Source organism: Lissotriton vulgaris, chromosome 4_1 (genome assembly GCF_964263255.1).
Source record: "Lissotriton vulgaris chromosome 4_1, aLisVul1.2, whole genome shotgun sequence".
NCBI classification, from domain to species: Eukaryota; Metazoa; Chordata; class Amphibia; order Caudata; family Salamandridae; genus Lissotriton; species Lissotriton vulgaris.
Window position 1 is genome coordinate 1,652,966,015 of NC_141691.1, and position 26,905 is coordinate 1,652,992,919.

Sequence of the window (26,905 nt, forward strand, 5' to 3'; positions counted from 1 at the left end):
GACTCTGGGCTTGCACTGGCACGAGGTGGGCCCTCATTTCTGCACACCAGTGGCGGAAGGTGAGCAGTGAGGCCTGGGCGTGCAGGGGCGGGCATGCACCACTGGGCGGTGGGAGGGGCTAGGGTGCATCTGCTTGGTTGCACAGGGGTGGACAGGCGATGATGTTGCGTGCAATTGTATGAACATTGCCATTCAGGTATCTGGACTCTGTTTCAGATGACAGGTCTGTCCCAGATGTGGGACCTGGTGTACTGCACTACATACCGGCACGTGGTTGGAGACACACCGGTGGCAGCAGGTGAGCAGTGTGGCCTAGGTGTGCAGTGTTGGCACTCTCTCTCCCTCTCTTCTTTTCTCTGTGTCTCTCTCCCCCTCTCTGTCCATCTATCTATCTCCCCCTCTCTGTCTGTCCGTCTCTCTCACACCCTCTCTGACTGTCTATCTCTCTCTCTATCTCCCCCTCTCTGTCTGTCTGTCTCTCTCTCCCCCTCTCTGTCCATCTGTCTCTCTCTACCCCTCTCTGTCCGTCTGTCTCTCTTTCCCCCTCTCGGTCCACCTGTCTCTCTCTCTCCCTCTCTGTCCATCTATCTCTCTCTCCCACTCTCTGTCCATCTATCTCTCTCTCCCCCTCTCTGTCCGTCTATCTCTCTCTCCCCCTCTATGTCGGTCTATCGCTCTCTCCCCCTCTCTGTCCGTCTGTCTCTCTTTCCCTCTCTGTCCGTCTATCTTCTCTCTCCCTCTCTGTCCGTCTATCTCTCTCACTCCCTCTCTGTGTGTCTGTCTCTCTCTCCCCTCTCTGTCGTGTATCTTTCTCTCCCCCTCTCTGTCCGTCTGCCTCTCTCCCCCTCTCTGTTCGTGTATCTTTCTCTCCCCCTCGCTGTCCGTTCAGCTATCTCTTTCCGCTCTGTCCGTCTATCTCTCTCTCCCTTTCTCTCTCTCTCCTTCGCTCACTCTCGGTTCCATGATGTGTGCAGGACACACCTTCTCATCATGATTTTTGTCTTGCAGGCTGTGACCTACGGAGTGTCCCGAGAGGTGCTGCCAGGTTTCTCAATTCCTGGTCTGTATTTTAATACATGTTCCTGTGTTGCTTTGAAGGTGAATGTGTAATGCTCATTTTTGTGTCGACATATGCATGTAACCAGATGTGATTGTGCGAAATCAGGCGGAATATTTGGTACATGATTCTGTGTAGTTGATGTGGCCTGTCTTTGTCCAAGCAGTGGGGGCCCGGGGAGGGGGGTCCTGGGGGTGGTGGTGGTAGTGGGTGTTGTGGCCCTCTTGAGTGTCCAGGCTGCATAATCAGTGGCTCGCTGGCATCTGTTGTTCTTCAGGTGTGTCTCTGGGCCTTGGCTCCTGTTTGTTGTGCAGGCTGTGGTCCGACTTTACACCTGGTCAGAGCAGGTGTTAGTTTCCTGCTGCTAACGTGCCTTATTGCATGTTTTGTGATCTTATCGCCGATCTGGCTGGTCGTTGAGAATGGTGGGGAGTGTGCCTACTCTGCATCTCATTAGGGTTAGTTGAGGGGGTCGTCTGTGGCAATGTTTTTTGCGGCTGCTATCACAGGTAAACTGGTGCTATGGACTGTTAGCACCAGCTTGTGAATGGGGCGATAAATTTATCGCAACTTTGGTTGCGATAAAGTGCAGTTAACACGGCGATAGCTCCTTGAGAATATGCCTTTGAGTGGGGTTGCAGGAGAAAGGAGAACTATAGTGATAAGTGATAGGGAGGAGAAGAGTTGATGCAGTGAAGGAATGACATGGGCAGAGGCAAGAAAGTGTAAGAACGGCTCCGGCAGCGTAGAAAGGAAAAGAACTGATGAAGGATAGTAGCACTAAATACACTTTTATTATTGTGTTCTTTCTTCCAGAGTTTCATAACTTCATAGCAGTAAATTAAAGGTGTTCCTATTTAAATAATGTAATAATAATAATTGTATGGTTCTTCATTAATCAACATCAGGAGGATGGGGGCTTGATCTAGCAACCCCAGATCTCAGATGCAAGAGTTTATATCACTTGGCAGATTGTGGGTGAGTGAAGTGAAAGTCGGTGACAGGCTTAAGGGTAAAGGAAGACAAGATACTCTTGGGGGAAGTGAGAGAGAGGGCAAAGCAAAGGAGAAAAGGAGAAGGATAAAGGGAAAAGGAATTGTGGAGGATGAGGAAAGCATTGACAGGAAGATAGCGCTAGACTCTGAGAAGAAGTATAATGATGGGCTAGACGGAAAGATAGTACTGATGAAAGAGAAATAGACATGAGGTGAAGTAGAAAATAAATAAGAATGTCTCAAGAATGGTGGTAACCGGATGAGGTAAAGCTTGATGAAGGACAAAGGAACACAGGAAAGGCTGGGTTGCTGAGGATGGTGTCACTGATTATTCTCTGTGGAGTAGGACAGGTGAAGGAAAAAGTAGGTATGAGAAGGAAGAGTTACAACTTTACCAGGATTGGTTAAAAATAGAAGAAGTGTTGAGAGAAAGCGCAGATAGAAAGACAATGATGAGAGGAACGGAATAATTGTGTGCTGGGTAAAATGCTAAAGGAAATACTTTATGGAGAGGGAAGGACGTGAAAGGGAGAGCTGTATGACGTGCAAGAGCTCTAATGGATGACCTAGTGTGAGGAGAATGAAAATAATGTATTTCTGAAGAAGGTAGGGTGAAGTACTGTGGAGAGGAAGGACTGATGAAGGAAGCGGAGTGGAGAGGAGGGAATAATGGAGCAGGATATGGTAGAGAATTAGGACTATGAAGAGAAGGGTGAGGGAAAAATAAAGTGGTCTCATGGGAAATGGGTAGAGAAATGTCTAAGAAGAGAAAAAATGGACAGAGAGGGGTTGAGTGGTGGAAGCTAAGACGTAAATGAAAACCTGCCTTTGTTTCAGGTGGAGGAGTGAGATAAAAGTTAGTGAAAGGTGGAGAATAAGGACCAGAGATTATAATCGGAGGTGTTTCAGTGTGAGATCGGGGAAAAAGCACGCAAGGCAGATGTAAGGCTGAGAGCAGGTGGAAACAAATAGTAATCTTGCAAAGAGCACTGCAGAAATAGCAAAAATTAGCAAATAATGTGTAGAATTAAGACGCAGCTCACCTTAAAAAAACACTCATGCAACTTAAGTGTGTAGCAACAGCAGGTAAATATTGGTCAAATTTGGCAAAATAGGTGTATGCATTTACAAAAAATACAGTGACAATATGAAAAACACATAGGTCCTGATTACGAGTTTGGCAGTCCATAGGTCTGCTGAACCCGTGGTGGTGGTCCAACCACTGCCACACTGCAGGACTACCCATAGTATTCCGGCTGCAGCAGTCACACAGCCTGCACTGCTTGGATCAAGGATCCCGCTTGGCCGGTGGTCTGCAACCAGCTGTAATATGCTGGCAGTAGCTCTGCTGCACTGCCGAGCATATTACAAGTTGCAATTTTGATGCCCTTTTCATGACGGGGATTCCTGTCATGAAAAGGGTGGCATAAAGGCAACAAAGTGGGCCCTGCCGGATTTGGGTCGGGAGGTGCATGCGGGAGAGCACATGTAGTGCCCCCCTGTACTTGCACCCACTCTTCCTGTGCGGTATGGCATGTATGCCATGCCGTGCAGGAATGTGCAGTTGAAGGTCTGACTGTGGTGGGCTGCATTATAGGCTCTTCAATAATCCTTGCAGACTGCTATAGTCAGACCGCCGCAACACTGCCTGCCAGACCTGAATTTAACTCCTAATCTGGCGGGTGGTCGCACCACAGGTTTGTGGGTGCTACAGTGGATGTTGGAGGACCACCGCCACTGTAGGAGCACCAAACTCGTAATCAGTCCCATAATCAGAGCAGGGTGCCTTGTAATTATTTTAGGTTGAATTAGTGCCAGTGATAATGCCTAATACAAAGCAAAGGAGTAATATTCTCACATTTTCATCATGAATGGACTAAGGGTAAAAAAGTTGGACTAATGATTGACCTGTTAGTTTAAAATCTCTGTGAAGGGGAAATAATATGATTTTCCCCAGCCTAAAACAGCCAAGACGTTCCTGGGAATGTTACTGGAAACCCTGAGAGTTCGGAAATAGGGTACGCATCAGTCAATCCTTGGTTGAGGACACATGAAAAGACTTGAGGTTTATGCCCAGCCTCATTACAGGGGCTATGATGGAAGAGTTCATTGAATATGAGCTACATTCATGAGGTTTGTTACAAATGTCATGTTCACTTCCATTGTTTACCCCCTCTCACCAACCCAATAGTTGTAAGCCAGCAATATGGCGACAACTACAAATATAAAAAAAATAGCAGAAGGTCAAAAGGGTATAAACAGCCAACGAGTAATTGGAGTTTGTTTATTGTTTACAATTGATTTAAGCAAGTCCATGTTTGTCATTCTTAAAAGAAATATGCTAATAAGCGCTTGAATTTCATTTCAGTAATGCAAGACATTAGCCTGAAAGAACATATTTCAAAGGATTTCTTTGAAAGAAGGACGAACGTGTGTGACTCAATTGCGCATAAGGAATCTTCCCTCTCTGCATTCGTGGGATGTTGTATTTCTAGGCCAATGGGTGTATTTTTTTTTTTTTTTTTAGAATTTCTAGGTATATTCAATGACATAAAACGATTCTGCATTTACTTTAATGAAACTTGCAAATCTTATTATAACTCATTAATTATGCATGCTGTGCAGTTCAAACATTTCATATCCTGTATCTCAAAGCTACATTGCAAAGGGGAGCCAGATAAAGCAAATAACGCTGCTTAGTAGATGGATAGTTTGCAAGTTCCTTATTTTTGGCAGGAATAGAAAACTGGTGTTGGCAAGCTGTGTATCTTAACAGTAAGGCAGATATTAAGACAGTTTCTTTTTTTAAATATGGATATAAAATATTTGGAACTCTGGAAATAATGTAAATGTTTTGATTCTTTTACAGAAAGTGTTAATGTTACAACGGATTTTTATAATTTAAGAGCTACTATTTAGCTAGGAAACTGTAACTTTAGTTATTCCTTCAACCTACAAGTGGGATAACCTAACATTTAAATGTGATTGTTCTCTACTTGTGGCATTAACAGTGTGAATGCTCTAGGTAGAGGGTGTTAACCACAGTTATTTGTCCACCCTATTACTATGGGTCTGAACCAAATGCAATTAACAGCTGTTAACATTGAACAACAGTTTGGCAATAAGGCAGCTAGCACTCGTCCTCCTAAAACCACCCAACATATCTAAACAAATGTTCCTTCTGTCTTTGTTTCCTTCATATTCCACCACAGAACCTAGACTGCAGGCAATCAGAATGGCTTATTGCCCACTGCTAAGGGCTTTACCGACTGTTAAAGGCCCTGAATCCGAGTTAAAGGCCTGAGCCGCAGTAATGGGCCCATAATGAGGGACCGGGCCTTTAAAAAAAGGATAGCCCAAGGCAGAAAGGTTATATAAACTATTAGAACACCCCCCTCCCCACTAAGGATAGAATGTTCTATATTAAAAAGAGAGAAACAGAAAGACAAATGTTGGAATGATTAGGTGAGCCAATCACATCATTCTAAAAAGTCCAAATGAAAAAAACTAATTCTCAGAATCTCCTTAAAATGTATTTTCTAGATTTAACTGAAATGTGGAGAAACTCACCCTGCAATGACTCTGTGCACTTCAAGTATGACTTGATGCCTGCTCTTTGGGCATTTATTTGTTTATTCATTTTCTGGTGTTAGGTCAGTCTGGTATCTTTTGTGCCTTAGAGCCAGCCTGCTCTTTTCCTATTATACAAACTAAGATCTAGAAGAAGCTACACTACATGTGTTTTGTAAGAAGGGACTTAATACATCATAACAAATATCCTGGAACCCCTTGGGCATCATCCTCATCCTCATGCAAAAAAATATATCCTCAACTTTCTTGAACATCATCTTCACCCACCTGGTCTTGTACATCCTATTTGGGGTTTTCCTCTCTGTCTCTTCGGCACTTGGAACCTCCACTTTTGTTGCAAGGCTCTTTCATAGCATAACTTTGCTTTACGTAGAGTCACAGGTAAAACTTATTTCAATGAACTACACATAAAAATTTGGAATCACTAATAAGTAAAGGCTGAAACTAAGTGACCCTTGAATTGCCATTTGCAATGTTAAGCAAACAAACGACATGAAGCATCTGCAGGCAAGTAAAATGGTCAAATGGTCTCCCACTTGGCTCAAAGCAAGAGACTCCTTTGGAAAACATTGGAAAGAATGTGAACACTTTTTTATTGGAAATGTGCCAAATATATCCAACTGTAGTTGCTGTCTTGATCGGGCTTGCTGTTGCATTCATACCTGAGTGCTTACGATGTTCTAAAAATAGATGTGAGTTGACATAAATAATGACAAGAGTATAAAGTCGGCACTTAGGAAGCAGGCAAAGTTACCAGGAACGTTGTAAAAACAGTAAGGACTGTGACAAAGAAAGTGAAGACTGAGGAACACAATAGATCTGGGGCAAGAAGGGTTTGAGCAAAGAATGCTTGAGAAACTATTGCACAGCCCAGTTTTCAAGTGTTGATCACTGCAGCAGATCAAATCAGAGCACTCCAGAAGACTGGCAGCGTAAGATAGGTATAATACAAGCTGGCACTGCTGACCACAAATGCCAAGTACTGAGGCCCTTATTACGAGGGTGGTTGGTCGGATCACCGACCACAATCATATCGGGCAGGTGACTGTTGGACAATGCGTCGGCAGTCCCACTTTTCCTATTAGGATAAGACCGCCATTCAGACAGTCATAATATGCTTTTTTCTACTACGTCTTGTCCTGTGGCCTAGGAAAAAAGGCATCAGCAGAAGCTGCAGTAGAAAAAGCACTTTGTGCACTTAACAGTGGCCTACAGGAAACCGGGTCTTGCTAGTGGCCCCCAAAGTCCCTTTCCATTTGCCTTTTCATGGCAGTGGGATTGCCATGAACAGAGCGTCGGAAATTGATATCCTAATCCCTACGGCCGTGCCTGCGCAGGCACCGCCTTCATTGTAGCGTTAGGATTCCAACCGCCATCCCGAAGGGATCTTTGATCCTGTCATAGATGGCGGTCCTGCTACCGACCTCTTGTTATGTAGTGGTCGGACTGATGACCTGGATGGCTGCTGGACTGCAACCGACGATCTGTTAGTGGTGGTCCGCCTGCCATCATTATGAGGGCCTGAGTTTCCAACTACTACCCTGCAGGCATCAGTTGTCGGAAATACAGGAATTTCAGCTGTAAGAGCAGGTTTTGTAGTGACTACAATGCATAACTGGGTTTCACAATGCACATATATAACCACTACATGTGGCGCGATTTTCTAGGTTGCTCAGCAGTACCAGGTAGTAAGGGTATGCATTTTTAAATTTCTTTCATTCCTCCTGTCCCCCTGCTGCTGTTTGATGGAAATCAAACAATCTGGGAGGTGCAGTGACAGTGTTCACACCATGTCAGTATCCTGATACATCACAATATGAACACTTGCAGCCCTATTCTAATTTGAGTAACAATGGAGGTATGCTAGGGTGATGTTGATTTGTAAACTATACCCCATGGCATTTGTTCTGTGGTTAATGTCAAGACACTTCTGTTCTAGACAGTTCAAAATGCTTCAATCATTAACGGGTCTCCCAGCTTGTAAATACATCTCTCTTCATCAACTGGACCTCACCTCAGACTTCAAACAGCCTCACTCACACAAACATCTGTCACCATTCTAATACAATTTCCCGAGTGATACTCTGGGGCATATTTACAAGGAGTGAACTTGTAAATAAGGCCTTATTCACGCAGCACTTAGCGTGAAAGGGGAGTGCAATGGGTGTTGCAGTGGCCGTTCTGCTGCAACATCCATTGCTCTTTGATGCTGCCCTATCTTTACAAGGTATGGGGCAGTGCCAAAAGACCAGGAATACCTGGTCTTAAACAGGTGATACGAGGAGAAATGCTTTATTTCTCCTCGTATATTGCTCTTTCCACCTGTGCTGCATTCTGCAACCATGAATATGCATAGTAGAACTACAGAAAGACTGAATCCGAAGCCCTGGAAAAATTATTCACTTCCAGCAATGACACTGCAATGAATGTTGTTCCTTATATCAAACAACCATCCTAGATCGCACCCACTGGATAACATCATGGTGTGCACACTCCTCAGCTTCACACTCCTGAGCTGCTTACAAAGTCAACAAATGTAGATTAGCATTGAAAGACCACACCTTACGTGGGGGGTAGAGGAGAAGTACAGGGTTCTGTCTAATAATGTTTAATGGCACTATACCGGAATGCCATCCTCTTCTATCGTTTTTCTGCTTTCATTTGACATCATTCCACACAACCCCTTCTGTTGAATCTAGTATTATATCCTGGAGAATTTGGGGGCTCATATTTATGACACAAACTGGGAGATTTACAAAGGTAAGTTATGCTTGTGAGTAACTTGCATGAGTACATTGATTCCAGCACTTTTGAGTACCTTTAATATTTTTAGCTATTTGAATAATCTGAGTGTACAGTTACTCAAATTAGAAAACGTACACATCTCCACCCCTTGAAAAACGGAGGGAGCCTAACTTACAGGTGTAAGCTACTTCTAAAAAAAATAGTAAGTCTAGCAACGCATGTGGCCAACCCCTGGAAGTGCAACATCCTCCTATAAAAAAATAAAGGAGGCAGGAAAGTAAATCTTAACCACTTAGGAAATAATATTAATTGTAGCAAAATTAATTTAAATATTTAAAAATAAAATAATCTACTTTAATGTTAAAATAAAGTTTAAAATAGTATATCATTTTAATGTCCTTATGAAATGTTTTAATAATGTTATTGCATAAATTAAACAATACATGGTACTAAATATAATTAAATTGATTTTGATTATTGTTATTTATCACTGGTATCAATTATTAATCCATAATAAATGTTTTACTTTAAATGGCAATTTATTTTTTCATTTAACGTTAAGAAAAATAAATGTAATTTAAAATCTTTTAAATGATTTAACTGCTGATTCAAAATTTAGTTAAAAGTGCTGTAGCATTTGTCTCTTTAGTTTTACTTTTAAAATAAATATATACAAATAATTAACATTAATATTATAAATAAGAAATATTTTAACAAACTTTTATCAAGTCGAATAAACTGTTTTACCTCTCCCTATAGTTTACCATGTGGAGATCTCCTCCACTTTGGAGGGGGAATCTCCCTGAGGTAAGAATAAGGCAGTTTTCCCTGTATTTTACCATAGAGAGATCTCCACCCCAACTGCAGTGTCTCTGACTGCAAAATATAGAGAAAAGTAAAAAAAGTGTATTCAACTTGGAAAAGGTTTGTTAATTGACTTCTAATTTTTTGGGTGTGTAAACACCCCTCCCTAAATCCCTCCCTGAGCGTCCCTTAACCGCTCCTTACTCCTCCCTATTCCCCTCCCATTTGCTAGTATGTGTTCTCCATTTTCCTGCCACTACCCTCTGTCCCTCCCACATTTACTACTAAAATGCATACTCACATGTGTGGAATTGTGGAGAGATTCTGTACTTAGGGCGAAGGACGGCATAGAAAAAGACAGGAGAGATGGAGGAGTAAACTTCGCACACAGGTTTGCAAACAGCCTTTTGAAGAACTGTCCTAGTACTACAAAACATACTACAAAATGTAATTTGTGAATAGGTCACTATTCCTATTGCACTGATGTACAATTAAAGTGACCATGATGTTCTCTTAATATCATTCTATTATATTGGTATGTTAATGTACTCAGTTCGGGGTAGGGGGAGAAGAGAGTAAACTATCAACCTGCCCTTCTCCTTCCACACAGTTTAATGCTCTCATTGCTAACTTTTGATCCCTGTGAAAGCATGTGTTTACACAGGGATCACAATTATGAGCAGTGTTACCTTGGTCAAACCTGCCAAAATTTATCAGAAGAAAAGGGCTGGAAAAAAGGCAACAAATACGGAATTTGGAATGTTAAAAAACGATTTCACACGTAAGGCCTAGTGATCCTGTTGAATACTCGGAACAGGAGGCATTTATCACACGTGGTAAACACCTCAACCTGGGGTTATGATATTTACCACATGTGGTAAATACCTCACCCTATTCTGACAAACTTGTAATGAAGGCCTATACATTTAAAAATCATCATTGCAGGATTACCACTCTTGCCATAGGCCAGTAGGGTATTTGACTGGGGAGCACTGGATCCAGAGTTCAGCCAGCCTATTAAAGTCCTATTTCAGGGTACTCAAATATATATTGTTTCACACAAAAGCAAAGCCACGTTTGTTGATCAATCCAATGAACAAATATATATTTGCCACAACATCTTTGCTGACGTGTTCTTCTCTCTTTGCATTCTCTCCCCATCTTCTCATCTAAGTTAAAATAAGTTGTACCACTTAAATACCTGTTTTTCTTCACATCCGAGAACTCGCACTATCCTAAAGGATTTCATGCCTGACCATTCCAGGTTGAGCATATGGAGACTCCAGAGAAAAAGACATACCCATCTCTCCACTATACATGGCACAATGCGTGGACTGGTTTCTAAACCAACACCATCTAATGTCTGGCATTACATGGTGCACTTATCAGATCACTACAAAATACAAATAAACATAGGCCTGGTAAACACACCTCCTCCTTCCGTGATATGGCGCATGTAAACTGGTAAATATGTGCTTCAAAAACGTAAATGAAATTTAAAATCACACACTTCCAAGTGCAGAGAAACGAATGCTCAGCTGGAGGGGGCGTCTGGAAAGGTAACATGACAGGCCATTTGATGAATGATTACTCAGTGTTGAATCATGAAGGTAGACAAAAATAATGCAGACTAGAACACAACATTATATGTCTCTTCCCTGACTGACCTGAGAAACAACTCAGAAGAGAGGGCAACATTCTCCCTTTGCTCAATCTTTACTGCAAAAGCAGAGCAGCTCTAGCAAAGCATAAATAGCAACACTAGATAACAGGGGGGAAGGCAGCTAGAATATTAGCATTACAGTTGTAAAAAAGGAGGTACAACTGGCCCTCCCTGTCATATATAATAGTGAAGTCTGACTACAAATCCATCACATGGACCAGTGGCTCTGCCCCCTTAATTGTTTCCCTAGGTCTCCGGATAAACTAAATTGATATTTTGGGCAAGTAATAATACAGGATGAAATGACAGTATTAATCTAAAAAAAAAAACATATTTACACTGACTCGAGTCGATCCTGCTGGCTGGCCTGGTTGCTGCTGCAATCTCTCCCCTGATGGAGCTCTGCAAGCTGGTGCCTGCAAAGCCAAAACCCTTTGTCGGGCTAACGATCTCAGAGCTCTGAAGCCTGTGACGTCATTAGCTCAACAAAGACAGAGCCTCGGGGACCGATCGCCACCTCCTAATGATTTGGTGGGTAAAGTTAGCCCCGGGCGCTTCAGGCTGAAGCCCTGTAGCACTGGGGTTTCATGTCAATCTTGTAGTGGAGCCATGTCAGCCCGCCCTTTCCCAACTCATTGCAGGGCAGGGTTAGTGTACATCACTCACCCACCCAGTGACGAGGTGGGAAAGGGTGGGGTGGAGGCTGCAGGCGAGAAGTAGAGAAATTGAGACATCGCAGTGATTTAAAGACACACTGCGCAGACTCAAGGTGTATGCTTCCTGCTCTAGATTTAGTGAGGGACAGGGTCGGATTGGGATCACAATTCGGCCCGGGCACTGACGAAAAAAGTGGCCCACATTCAAGAGGCGTGGCCCATATTTAAGGGGCGTGGCCCACATTCAAGGGGCGTGCCCTTTCATGAAACACCATTTGCACAGACAAGGAATGAAAGTGGGAGGATACTGTTCTTGCACACGACACAGGGCCAAGGTGACAATGATTCAGAAAAGGTGGTGGTGATGGACAGAGTATCTGAATTAAACAGAACACTCATACCCAGTCAACAGATCAGGGCTTGATCCATCACCATTTTTTAGCTCACTGCACCATCCCAGCTCAGAACCTGGCTACGTGCAAATTAGTCTGTCCCTGGCCCAGTGCATCATGGGAACAGGGCAGACCAAACTACCAAGCAAATTCGTATACTGGGAAAAAAACAAGCTTCCGGGGCTTGTTGCCTTCCCAGTAAAAGAATTGGCTTGGTAGTTTGGTCTGCCCTGTTCCCATGATGCACTGGGCCAGGGACAGACTAATTTGCATGTAGCCAGGTTCTGAGCTGGGATGGTGCAGTGAGCTTAAAAACGGTGATGGATCAAGCCCTGATCTGTTGACAGGGTAGGAGTGTTATGCTTAATTCAGATACTCTGTCCATCACCACCCTCTTTTCTGAATCGTTTTGTCCACCATAAGCGTGGAAGGGTATACTCAGACATGAGTCCCTTGCTCACTGCACCATCAGGATTTAAGCAAGCCGGGCCGAAGACGGCTGTAATGCCAGAAACCGGTCCCCGGAAGCTTGTTTCCTTTCCAGTAAAAGAATTGGCTTGGTAGTTTGGTCTGCCCTGTTCCCATGATGCACTGGGCCAGGGACAGACTAATTTGCATGTAGCCAGGTTCTGAGCTGGGATGGTGCAGTGAGCTCAAAAACGGTGATGGATCAAGCCCTGATCTGTTGACAGGGTAGGAGTGTTCTGCTTAATTCATATACTCTGTCCATCACCACCCCCTTTTCTGAATCGTTTTGTCCACCATAAGCGTGGAAGGGTATACTCAGACATGAGTCCCTTGCTCACTGCACCATCAGGATTCAAGCAAGCCGGGCCGAAGACGGCTGTAATGCCAGAAACCGGTCCACGGAAGCTTGTTTCCTTTCCAGTAAAAGAATTGGCTTGGTAGTTTGGTCTGCCCTGTTCCCATGATGCACTGGGCCAGGGACAGACTAATTTGCATGTAGCCAGGTTCTGAGCTGGGATGGTGCAGTGAGCTTAAGAACGGTGATGGATCAAGCCCTGATCTGTTGACAGGGTAGGAGTGTTCTGCTTAATTCAGATACTCTGTCCATCACCACCCCCTTTTCTGAATCGTTTTGTCCACCATAAGCGTGGAAGGGTATACTCAGACATGAGTCCCTTGCTCACTGCACCATCAGGATTCAAGCAAGCCGGGCCGAAGACGGCTGTAATGCCAGAAACCGGTCCCCGGAAAGCTTGTTTCCTTTCCAGTAAAAGAATTGGCTTGGTAGTTTGGTCCGCCCTGTTCCCATGATGCACAGGGCCAGGGACAGACTAATTAGCATGTAGCCAGGTTCTGACCTGGGATGGTGCAGTGAGCTTAAAAACGGTGATGGATCAAGCCCTGATCTGTTGACATGGTAGGAGTGTTCTGCTTAATTCAGATACTCTGTCCATCACCACCCATTTTTCTGAATCAAGGTGACAATGGCCTACATGCTGAGCAACTAAAAAAAATAGCAAGGCCCCTTTTTGTCACAAAATTATTCCAGCCCTACAGCACAGGAGCACCTGAAAAGCAGCAAAGCCCCTGCTATTGTTAACCTACTCAGCCCTCCCCAGACCTTCAGCTCAGGAGCACATGAACAGAGGTAAGGCCCCTGCAATTAGTAAATTAATCAACCCTCCAGGCCTTGGGAAAATGTCCTGGCAGGGGAGCACAAAACACAGCTTTCTGGGTCATCCAAGGTAGCCAGGTAGCCAGGGGGGAGGCTGAGGTGAAGCTGGTGCATGGGAAGTGCCTTCCCAGTGTGTTCTGGCAGTTTGAGTATTTACCATTTACTGTAGTATTACCCTTGTACCTGTGTATGGTACCCTTTTGTAACTTGCACAAGTCACTTTTCTCTTGTAACACACTGTTTGCTACCTCTCACTTTTTGTTTGCTTTAGATGCTTGCACAACTGCCAACATTGCCTACGTAACATTTGCTCTTGTGCCGGAGTGTCTGCCATTAATTGCAGTATTATACCTCTACTTGTATTTTGTACGCTTTTATAACCTGCACACATATCTCTTTTTCCTCCTGTAATGTATCGTTTGCTCCTCTTGTATTTTGGTTGCTCACTATTGTCACTTTTGATTCATGTAACTTAACGTTTGCTTTTGTAATTTATCCACTTATAATTTTCACCTCATGTATTATTGCTGTTCCTAGTGTGAAGCGCTCTGACACCTTCGGGTAAAGTCTGCGCTATATAAAATCGCATAAATAAATAAATAAAACAAAAAATCCAAACATCACCAGGCCCCCACAGCAAGACCCATTCTTCCTCGCCCACTATGCCCTGAATGTGAAGGGCTGTGGGCGAGGTGTTAAGACTCCTCGGAAAACGGCACCGGGAAACACAAGAGGGAGTCTGAGACGAAGAAGGTGTACTCTCCTTCAACGTACGTGGGTCCTATAACACAAGACCCTATCTTACTGTCTACTCCTCCCGGCTCTTGACACACACCAAAATTAACAAGATTCCGCGAACACGCGGATAGCGTGCCACTCTCTTTGAACACACTTGGGTCTACAATTCGTTATTTCGTCTAGATACAGACGATGAGCTACTTTTCGATTTAATTTGATATTCCCTCTTCTGAAAGCCCTGAAGATTCGCAGTAGGTTCCTCTGCGATGAAGCACGTGTTGGCACTAACAAAGGAACAATAAACCCATACAATTTTTGACACCAAGAACTGAATATTTTCTTTCTTTAACGAACTCTTGAATCTGAACATGGATTAACCGATTCTCTACAGTCATTTTGGAAATGTGGATGTGTATTTACAGATAATCTTGCTGCAACATTGTTACTACTGTAAATATCACACTATTGTATAAGTGCAGGGGCTTTGTTGTTATATTGAGGTGTTAAGACTAACACCGTTTCTGGGCTGCATGGGCGCCAGGGGGCCAAGGTGCAAATGGCTCAAAGGCCTGAGAAACACCTGGCCCCCTGGGAGGCCGATTATTGCAAAAAATCACCCCTCCCCAGCCCAGCCTCAGCTTGATTGCTTGGCAGGGTAGGGGTGAAGGAGAGCCCACAGCTGACAATCGCTGTCTGGCCGCACAGCGAGGCTGCTTTAATTTTCTGTCTCCGTGCACTCTGTGGGCCGTTTTTTTTTCTCCCCTTTCCTAGTCCACTCTCTGTGGACTGGGACAGGGGAGAAAAAAACGGCCCACAGAGGGCACTGAGGCACTGGCCCTTCGGCCCATTCCCGAATGCCCGCCTTGCCAATCCGCCCCTGGTGAGGGACGCCATTAAAGTTCCAAGGCCAGCAGACGCTTGCGACACAGAAGATAGCAGGCATGCTGCTGAAGGTTTCAAGAAAGGAGCTTGTAGTTTAGCTTAAGCTACCCAGGGTACCCCCATCCACCTCTATGTAAGGTAAGAGAGGCATGAGAAGAGAGTTGCAGAGGCACCCGACTGTAAATTAACTGCCACACTTGGTCCTAACAGTCTTAAACCGCACAGTGTCGAGAAACAAAAGCAGCACCTGCATTCCTGGAAATCTTAGAAATGAGTTGCAGTACGTGTGCGCGCTGTGAACCCGTGTTCACCAATACAGGGTGTATTTATCGCAAAAAACAGGAACAGAGCTGCGCAGGCCCTGCTTATTGTCCATTAATAAATTTCCTTAATGCCCGATTGTGCAGTAGCAGCCCCCAAACAGCGCTTGTGACGCTTGCTAGGGACCCCGGGGTCAGCAGCAGAGAACCGGTGTCTGTGAAAGAGGCGGCAGGCCAACAGCAGTGCACACCTTTCCCCACCCCTCAAAACGCCAAAAGGAACGATGAGTGAGGGGAGCAGGCAAGGAAGCTCAACCCAGCTGAGCCAAATGTTGTGTCCTACAGATTCATGCGTTACAAAGCCTCATCAGTGTCAGTAAGTGCTATATATATATATATATTCACTGAAAAACCATAGGTTTTAGCCCATATATAGTTAGGGATTAGCATTTACAAAACCTTAATTTACTCGCACAAAACCATAGAAATTCGCATATATAGTTAGATGCAATAACTATATATCGCGCAACCGCAACCCACTGCTGATGATGTCCATATTACATCATTCATGACATGGTCAGTGACATCACTGATGACATCTCAAATGACATCACTGATGACATCACTGATGACAACATCCAGTGACTGTATGTTTCTGTAAAGTTAAAATATGTCTTACATATTAAAGAATGAGTGGATGTATAAGTGTCTGGATGAAGCATTTAGTAGGTGCATGACTGACTGTATGAGAGAGTGATTAAATGAGTCTCACTGAGTGCATGGGTTAGTGACTAAACTGTCTTAATTTGTGCATCATTATATCTGTTGTTCTGTAAACTGCTGCATGTGTTGATCAGTAGCTATATGAGTAACTATATGGGTTATTGATTGGTTGCACAAGTATTTGTATGGGAGAGTGTGTGTGTGGGTGGCTGGGAGGTGTGTGACTCTGTGCATAGATGTGTCAACAGTTGATTCACTAGATGTATGGATTCAAAACTGCATGTGGAAACAACTGTATGGGTTGTTGACTGTGTGCATGAGTGTATTGGTGAGTGAATGTATATCTCAGTGCTGCATGTCAAAGTAAGTACATATGTAAAACACAGTACATGTGAGAGTTGTCATATATAAATTACTGTGCATATGAGCGAGTGAATGTGTGAGTGGCTGTATGGATCATTGTAAACTTGTATCAGGGATTGTATAAGAGAGTAAATATGTGTTAGTATATGTTTGAATAAGTAAGGTGTGTATAACTGTATAGTTGAGGAAATGGAGGTGTGATTGATTTTCTGCATGAGTGACTAGGTGTGTGAGTAACTCCATGGATGAGTGACAGTCTGTGAGTGTCTGTTTACACTGATTGTATCTAAGATTATATTAGAATCTGAAGAGGTTCATCGTATTATCACATGAATGATATCATCAGTGATGTGATGAGTAATGTCAAATGAGATGTCATCAGTGATGTCATCAGTGATGTCACTGACCATGTCATGAATGATGTAATATGTGACATCATCAGCAGTGGGTTGCGGTTGCGCGATATATAGTTATTGCATCTAACTATATATGCGAATTTCTATGGTTTTGTGCGAGTAAATTAAAAGGTTTTGTAAATGCTAATCCCTAACTATATATGGGCTAAAACCTATGGTTTTTTCAGTGAATTTCAATGGTTTTTTAATAGCAAATATCAAAAGCTGTCAAATGTCAAGTACGTGATAGGTAAAAACTTTTTCGTGTTTATGCACGCTGATGTGCTTTGAACGCTGCCCACCCCCCCTCTTTTCTCTTAGTAGTACTCTCTCTTTGCAGATAGTGAAGGGTAGTTAACGCAGGCCTTTGCCCCTGTTGTAATCCGTCGTGCCTGCTTGTCTCTCCATTTGATTGATTGTTATCCAAGTATTTACTGTTTTAGAATTGATTCTCTTTGGTTCATTCTCTATTTACAAACAAGCACAAAGTCGCAATACTCTGTTTAGTCTTTGCAGATAGTGAAAAATCGTGTAAAAAAACAAAAGTAATCGAGCAAAATCAGTAGGTCACTAATGGGATCTCTTTTTGACCTCGCTAAAATAGAAACATTAGGAACAACCCTTCGTGAGAAATACGAAAATAGTGAGATGAACTGAGCTCCACACCATGATGGCTGCAAGACAGCTCGGCTCCGCCACCCACCCCGCCCAAAATAACGATAAACTCTATGCAAATATTATAAATATATACAACACACCAGCAAAGTAACAGGGTAAAACATTTTATTAAATAACTATTTACATAACTATTTTATACTTTATATTGCCTGATCCGGCTAGCTCAATCGATCGAGCATGAAACTCATGCACTCTGATAGCAAGCGTTGCTGCTGATGCTATGCAGACAAAAACTGGTTTTCAGTTTGTACATTCTTCAAGATTTTTCCATCCAAGGCTGGTTGAGAGTTTGTAGAACGATGGCTTCAGATTTTCAACATACGGTGTGGTGGCGCGGACTGGGAGGGGGCGCTTGGCTCCTGCCCCCTCCCCAAGTCGTGTTGCCCTGGTGTGACCTAAGATCGCCCCCGACATAGGCGGCCGGCTCACGGGGTCTGGCGGAACTTTTTGCCTTTTGATGACTCTTCCATTCTGGACCTTGTCCCACAATCCGTTTGACCTGAAGACACGCTGTAGTGGGGTTACCCTTTACCGTTTCAGTTGCCATTCCACCCGCTTTTGCTACACTGTGCCTCTTCCGCCATTCAGCTGTTTACCGCCCGCTCTTGCGACTACAGAGTCTCGCTCACCATGTAGTTGAGTTGCTCCCGCTCTTGCGATGCAGCGATAGGCGGCTGCCACAGGACTCTCAAAATGGCGGCCGGCTCTTCGGATTTGGGCGTGATCCACTAAAATGGCCCTGGGACACCTGGAACTCGGACGCTTGTCTGCTAGGGCTTGGGCCCCATTCTCGAAAGCGTCCCCTGAGCCTTGAAGATTCCACAAAAGTCTTGGGGGCGCCCGACTCCCGCAGGCTTCTGGTGGGGAGCGGCTGCCATGATTGCTCGTAGAATGGCCACGACTGAGCTATGAGATGGTGGTGCTCTCATGCTGACGCCAGCTTCAGTCTGAAACATCCAGAAACACTGTAGACTACCAATTCGATCAGTTCCGGTAGCGCCCCAACGTGACCCGGTAGGGAAGAACTTGCCCTCCCCTCTTTGACTGATGGTTCTTGTTGCCTGTCCCTTCTGTTGTCATTTAACAGAACTTTTTTGACTGCTGAAAGGGCTTGTGTTCCGACCGCTGGTTGGTGGAGACATTTTGACTATATTCTGGACCTACGTTGTCGCGTAATGCGTTATATGACACGCCGCGTTAGCGCACCCGGAAGTGCTCCGGTGCGCGTAGCGCAGCTTCCAGGAAGCGATCCGGGGCGCGGCGCGTAACGTAAGCATAGCAGGTCATGTGACTTGTTTATAAAACTTTTCATTGGTTCATTTTACTTTTGATATTTTAATGATGAAAGGCTTGGCCATATGACCTAAAAATTACGCTTTTCATTGCTTTCGAACATTATTTTTTCTTAAACATATATGTTATAATGTTCCAGGCTAATGTACTTTCCCGGAAAATTTACAACTGTCCTGCAAGTAAAATATATTCCTTTTTCTAGCAAAAGGGCGTTTCTTCGTCCCATGACGGAGCCGTTCAGCAAAAGATGCTCGGCCTGCTGTCTTAGTCGCCGATACACCTGAATATCAGATTCTTATCGATCACTTTATGTTGCAGGAGTAAAAAACACAACAGCCCTTGACCATTTATCTTTACTGCGTTCCTGCGTATTATACCTTTTATCCGTCATGTAATTGGACTGCTTTATTTCACTTGCCTTTTACTGATTCGAAAACAGTGACTAAAATTAAAAACTTTACCAATATAAATACTACTACCATGTTTTGTTTTAAAAACCTTTATTGTGAAAATGTCAGTATACAAATACGGGCCTATAACCACGTGGGCCGGCCACGGAGCAAACTGGAATCGTATATGATGAGGAGACATTTACACTGTAGAGGAACGTAACGAGCGGGCCATTAGGTTGCAAGAACTAAGGTGTCTAACAGTTGCGGAATCGGTGGACGTACATTTTGTAATTAAAATACGACAGGGCCACTTACAATACAATTTTCTAGATATACATTTGCGGGCAAGTACCATGGGTGACGTTAATTCGAACTTTCAATAGTACAGTAATCAATAACACATCAGAACTTAATATCAATAAGGATGTCGAAATATTCAATCAATTCTCGTCCCCGCCCGCCATGTGCTTCAAAACTGCATACGTATCTCGTGATATCAAGGTTGTGCAACCAGTACACAACAAGGAGTTACGAGTCCCATTTATACCGGAGCCATTTTGGGCGAGGCCGGGCAGGTCCAGGATATAGTCAAAATGTCTCCACCAACCAGCGGTCGGACCAGAACCCCTTTCGGCAGTCAAAAAAGGTTCAGTTAAATGACAACAAAAGAGATAGGCAACAAGAAACAACAGTCAAAAGAGGGGAGGGCAAGATCTAAAGCCATTGTTCTACAAACTCTCAACCAGCCTTGGATGGAAAAATCCTGAAGAATGTACAAACTGAAAACCAGTTTTTGTCTGTATAGCATCACCAGCAACGCTTGAGTCAGCTTTGTGTGAAGCCGCCATTTTGATTCAATCAATAGCGTCCCCCTGCACACATTCAGGGACCTGGTCGTGTCTTCAGGTCAAACGGATTGTGGGACAAGATGCAGAAAGGAAAAGGAAAAAAGTTCCGCCGGACCTCGGGAGCCGGCCGCCTATGTCATGGGCGATCTTTGGCCACACCAGGGCAATAGTGAAGCTGCAGCAGGTGCAAATAAGCTTCAGACAGTGTTACAAGCACTGCTCAGAACTCTCAACTATGGCACCCAACATCCAGGACTTGCCATCCGGATCTTGGCGCCTTGTGCTGGTTCCGACCTATTCACACATCGGTCCGCTACTGACACCACCTCATAAGCCAACGGGGCACCCCACGCCGACTTTCGGCGCAGCATTGTAGGATGGCCACACCAGTGCGGCAACTTGCTAGACACCACCTCGGTGCCATCCAGATCTCGGCGCGTTGTGCTGCCTTCGGCCTACTGTAGCCGCAAGTGCGGACGCAACTCAGCTGGATAGCGATTGAAACACCAAGGGGCGCCCCACTGCAGCCGAGGAGCCTCCATCTTGGGGGCGACGCACAGCATCACATTGCTTTCCAATTCAGTCAGATCCTCAAACAGCCCCCACTGACTGACGCGACCTCACAGGCCAACGGGGCGCCCCACGCCGACTTTCGGCGCAGCATTGTAGGATGGCCACACCAGTGCGGCAACTTGCTGAACACCACCTCGGTGCCATCCGGGTCTTGGCGCGTTGTGCTGCCTTCGGCCTTTTCGCACATCGGTCCGCTACTGACACCGCCTCACGTGCCAACGGATTTTCTACGCTTTTTATAGCAGCGCGTAACGTAAGCAGAACAGGTCATGTGACTTGTTTATAAAACTTTTCATTGGTTCATTTTACTTTTGGTTTCCTAATGATAGAAGGCTTGATCATATGACCTAAAAATAACACTTTTCATTGGATTAAAACATTTTTTTTTTCCCAAACGATGAAAGCCCCACCTTGTTTCTGGATGTTTCAGACTGAAGCTGGCGTCAGAATGAGAGCACCACCATCTCGTGGCTCCGTCGTGGTCATTCTGCGAGCAATCGTGGCAGCCGCTCCCCACCGGAAGCCTGCAGGAGTCGGGGGCCCCCAAGACTTTTGTAAAATCTTCAAGGCTCAGGGGACATCCGAGTTCCAAGGTGTCCCAGGGCCATTTTAGTGGACCAGGCCCAAATCCGAAGAGCCGTCCGCCATTTTAAGAGTCCTGTGGCAGCCGCCTATCGCTGCACCGCAAGAGTGGGCGCAACTCAACTACATGGTGAGCGAGAAGCTGTAGCCGCAAGAGCGGGCGATAAACAGCTGAATGGAGGATGAGGCACAGTGTAACAAAAGCGGGCGGAATGGCAACTGGAACGGTAAAGGGGCGCCCCAGTACAGCAGAGGAGCCTCCACCTGGGGAGGCCCGTTCACGTCGCCTTCCCCCCCCCCCCCTCCCCCCCCTCCGGGGCGCCCCACGCCGTTTTTCGGAGCAGCATTGTAGGATGCCAAAACCAGTGCAGCAACTTACTGGACATCACCTGGTTGCCATCCACATCTCAGCGCGTTCTGCTGCCTTGGGACTATTCGCACAACAGACCGCTACTGACGAGGCCTCGCCCCGCACCACCCAGGACGCCCCACGCCATTTTTCAGAGCTGCATTGTAGGATACCAAAAACCAGTGCGGCACCCAAGTAACATCACCTGGGTGCCGTCCAGAACTCAGCACGTTGTGCTGCCTTGGGACTATTCGCACAAAACACAGCTACTGACCATTGTTGCTTCTTTTTTAAAAAAATGTTTAAATGTATTTACTGTTTTTGTTGCGTTGTATATATTTATAAGTTATTAAAATGTTATAATCCTACTACTTTGTTGGAGTGCTATATATTTTTAATGTGACACATAATTGTAAAAACTTTGATGTACAAAGAGGCATCCCTAGAATCTTCTGCTTCAGGTTCGGACCCTCACAGTGAGAATCCCCTCCCCAAGCACAATACAGGATGGTTATCAGATAGTAGGAACGCGTGTGGTGTGACGGATCTCATCGGGTGGGGGCCTTGATCTCCTGTAACTCCTTTGAAGAGGGGTGATTCTCTACAGCTGGGGCCATAAACTACACCTGCAGGGCTAGGTGATAGCCTGGGACCGGCCTGGACAATCGGATACAGAGGAAGAGGAGTGTCTGAGGGTGCGGTAGTGAATAGGGTGAAAGGGAGGTGTCGGGCGGGCACAGGGTGTGATTCTCAGGGAAGAGCAGCGCAGATGGGGGGAGGTTTATGGCCCATGCATGAGAGAGAGAGCGGGGGTGACCAGTGCGTGGGGGAGATGCTTGCGAGGGTGGGGAGCCATGCTGAGGATCGACGGCGTGCAGAGAGTGGGTCTGGTCAAGACATCTAAAATGGCTGCCGTGCTCAACAAAAGTGTGGCATTGCAAAAAAAACAAGATGGCGCAGACAATGTTTATCAATAAGGATTCATTTACAACAATTATTTTTTACAAAATATTTACTCGCAGTGACAAAATGGCGGTCAACAGTTCCTGATTTCCATCGAATCAAACGTTAACAGACGTCACGCAGCAAAAAAAAAAAACGCTCACGCACAGCCGCTGGAAGACATGTATCAACATATATGAGCCTCCTCAGCCACCCTCAGAAAACATAAGGGGTCAGAATACGTCTCCCGTACCCCCTTATACCTAGAGGAGTGTCAAAGGGTGCGGTAGTGAAGAGGGTGAAAGGGAGGTGTCGGGCGGTCACAGGGTGTGATTCTCAGAGAAGAACAGCGCAGATGGGAGGAGGTTTCTGGCCCATGCATGAGAGAGAGAGCGGGGGTGACCAGTGCGTGGGGGAGATGCTTGCGAGGGTGGGGAGCCATGCTGAGGATCGGCGGCGTGCAGAGAGTGGGTCTGGTCAAGGCATCTAAAATGGCTGCCGTGCTCAACAAAAGTGTGGCATTGCAAAAAAGGCAAGATGGCGCAGACAATGTTTATCAATAAGGATTAATTTATAACAATTATTTTTAACAAAATATTTAATCGCAGTGACAAAATGGCGGTCAACAGTTCCTGATTTCCATCGAATCGAACGTTAACAGACGTCACGCAGCAAAAAAAAAAAAACGCTCACGCACAGCCGCTGGAAGACATGTATCAACATACATGAGCCTCCTCAGCCACCCTCAGAAAACATAAGGGGTCAGGATACATCTCCCGTACCCCCTTATACCTAGTAATTTAATTAAATCGAAACACAAAATGGCGAATTCACGTTTCGCTACCAGTTTGCAACCCGGTTCGCGAACCGAGAAGCGCTTCTACCGCGAAAAATCAAATTTTTATTATTTGCCCCACGGGACCCTTTGATAACCCCAACATCATTCCTAGGAGGTCAAGAAGGATCTACCTTGCCCCCTTTCATTAAATTCCCCCTTCGTTTTTCTCCTCCTCTTGTCTCTCGATCCTACCGAGAGACAAGATGGCGGCCGCACCGGACTGTTTAGAATGTTGACAGACACCGGAGAGTTAATCAGCTTCGCTGCGCAAAGCTCCGTTACACGAAAAGTACGCGATCTGGTGCGCTATCTGGGACGCTGTCACAGATATATCTGTTTTTTAAAACGTTAATTTCTCAAAATCCACTGGAGCACATATATTGAGACCCAGCAAAGGCACATCGGGCGAACAGTCCCTACAATTTTGCCAAGTTTCGTGTAAATCCATTCAGCCGTTCAAGCTAAAAGTGAGGCCAAAGGCCCTATGGAAAAATGAATGGGAAAAACGCGTTTTGGGACCCCCCTTTTTTCTCGGCCCCCCCTTGACGGAACCCCCCCCCCCAAATTTTCAGGGGCTGCTCAGAAACAAAATGTGCCATTTTCCTGAAAATTTCAGCCAATTCCGTCCACAAACGCCAAAGTTATTAGACATAGAATTTTCAAAAGTTCCATAGAGAAAAAATCCTAACTATATATACCTACTGCCGACCGCCAGTAGGTAATATATATATATATATATATATATATATATATATATATATATATATATATATAGTTTACAGGGAGACACTCAGAAGCTGGAGTCCATTGGATACATAATCGGCCGAATAAGAATCACAGCCAGTCTGCTGCCACTAGGTAGTCAGAGGAACAAAGTTATTGAGGAAATGCTATAATCAATCTCCGCAACTCAAGTAATTGTTCTAAATTGTATTTTGTTTTCTACAAAGTGACAATATAACTTGTTGTTCCCCATTCTCACAGAGTAAACTGTCCATATTTTTCTGATCCTAGTGGCAAGGGATGTAAACTGCATAGCTAAAATGAAAAGATAAAATGGCACAGAATGTATTTTACAGTTGAAGAATGGTGGGTGTATCTCTACAAAATATGCAGGAAGGGAATTTTTCTTTGAACAGTTGGTAATCATGTATACGAAAGTAAGAAATCTAAAAAAATTGGTTTCGTGCTTCCTAGAACAAGTGCTTTTTCTTTAGTGAAGCCCTGGTTACTGGTTATGTTCCCTACAGGCTGCATTCCTTTCAGACTGCTGACTTATAATGACTCGCCTATCTTGGGGTGCCTCTGACTGTAGCGGAAAAAGGGGGGACCTCCTAGATTGTAAAAGACAAAGATGTGTTAATCGGGAAGGGTGTTGCTGCTCAGTAGAAATCAGGAAAGAGCTGCAGGGAGCCAGCAAAGGCTTAATTTGTAGAAATATTTGACATTTCATGGTGAAAAATATTTCATTCATTAATAGTTTTTGAGAGGAAACATGAGTGTTACTTAGTTGTGCAGGAATATCTTGTTATGAAAAATGCATAATTGTACCCCAACTATTGTTTTTTTTAAATGGCATGGGGAATTGCCCCTACTCCGCCATGCTGTGTCCCCCACATTGTGCCACCCACAGCCCATCACTTTCAAACATTACCAGCCGCCACTGAAATGGACATAGCCAAGCCATTTGCCTCATACTTTGGTGATCTTTACATTTAAGAAAGCAGTTTTCTAGATGGACTGAAATTATCTTCATTTTCCCCCGAGGCCAGGGCACTTTTGGAAGTTGAGATTCCATCAGATTGAATATTTGTAGCTATTGTGGTCTACTGACTTGCAAATCACTGGGAGAAGATGACTTCCCTGGCAAGTTATTTAAAATCAGACCACACACTTAGGGGCCGATTAGGATTGCGGTGAATCCGCATCCTCCGGGCCGGATGCGGATTCACTGCTGCGGTGTCAGAAAAGACCCCCGCCAGATTAGGATGGCAGGGGGGTCGGGAAGACCGTCCGCCGCTTTTCCGCCGCGGTCCCGCGGCGGAAAAGCTCTAATATGGTGGCGGTGTCTGTCAGACACCGCCAGCCATTATAGGATTAGCCTTGGGACATGCCTTTCCGAGGCGGCAATGCCGCCACGAAAAGGAATACGGTCTTTTCTTTGGGGGCCCGTTGCAGGACCCCAGGGTGAAGGGGGGGGTGGGGGTGCACATGGGGGGTACCTATGGTACCCCCCTGCATTTGCTTGCACTTAGCGGCAGGCACCGCGTGGTACCTGCGTCTCTGTGCATGTAAATGCACTGCATGCAGTTATAACTGCAATGTTAAAAATACAGGATCTGACCGCCAGGGTGGCGGTCACATCCTAATTCGCATGGAGGGACCGCCGCTGCCACTGCGGACGGTCCCTCCACCTCTGGGGTGGCGGACGGACGCAGGTCCATCCGCCATCATAACGACTCCCATAGTACTATTGCTCTAGATGACACTTAAGTAAGCAGAATCCGTGGATACCCTAAGCCATCTTTCCATTATGGCTCTTAGGGCCAGATGTATCAAGATACCGTTTTGCGAATCCTAAATAGCGATTTTTTGCGAATCGCTATTTAGAATTCGCAAAACGGTATGTATGTACAAAATCACAATTTTTTTGCGATTCCTTATTATTCTTTATTTGCGAATTCGCATATAAAGAATAATTTTCAATGCATTCCTATGGGCCATGAGTCCCATAGGAATGATAGTGCAATAATTCTCAAATTGCGAATTCGCAAATTGCTAATCGCAATTTGAGAATTATTGAAAGGGTGCAGGGGTGTCTCAAAGACACCCTGCTGCACCCCTCAAAACTACATGTGTGTGCATGTGGCACACATACATGCCCAATGGACATGTATGAGTGTCACATGCCACCCTTACAAATGCCAATTAGGGCATTTGTAAAAGAAATCGCAATTTACCACCAAGTACAAGTTGGTGGTAAATTGCGATTTCTTAACACAAATTCGCAAACTAAAAATGTGTCATACATATCATTTAAGGAATCGCAAAATTTGCGATTCCTTAAATGCTATGGCAAAATAAGGAATCGCAAATAATTGCGATTCCTTAAATTGCAATTTTTTGATACATAACAAAAATTGCAAATCGGCCGTTTGTGAGTGGCAAAGGCCGAAATTCTGTGAATTTCGGCCTTTGCGAGTCGCAAAAGCCTTGATACATCTGACCCTTATATCCCTTCTTCGTAAATAAGGAAAAGTTCCATTGGATTAATATAGATGTGAAACACTTAGCCAGAGGTCTGGGACCCTGCTTAGTAACTTCATTCAATTGCTGCTCCATGATTAAAAAGTTGGCTTTGTTTCAGGGCGCTCTTCTCAAAACCTTAGCCCAACTGCTATGGTTAACAAAAGACAGGCCACTAGAAACCATTCCTTTATTTATCAATGCGAAAGAAGCCTTTGAGCAGGTGGAAATGGGTAGCATTTTATGGCCTGAAAAGGG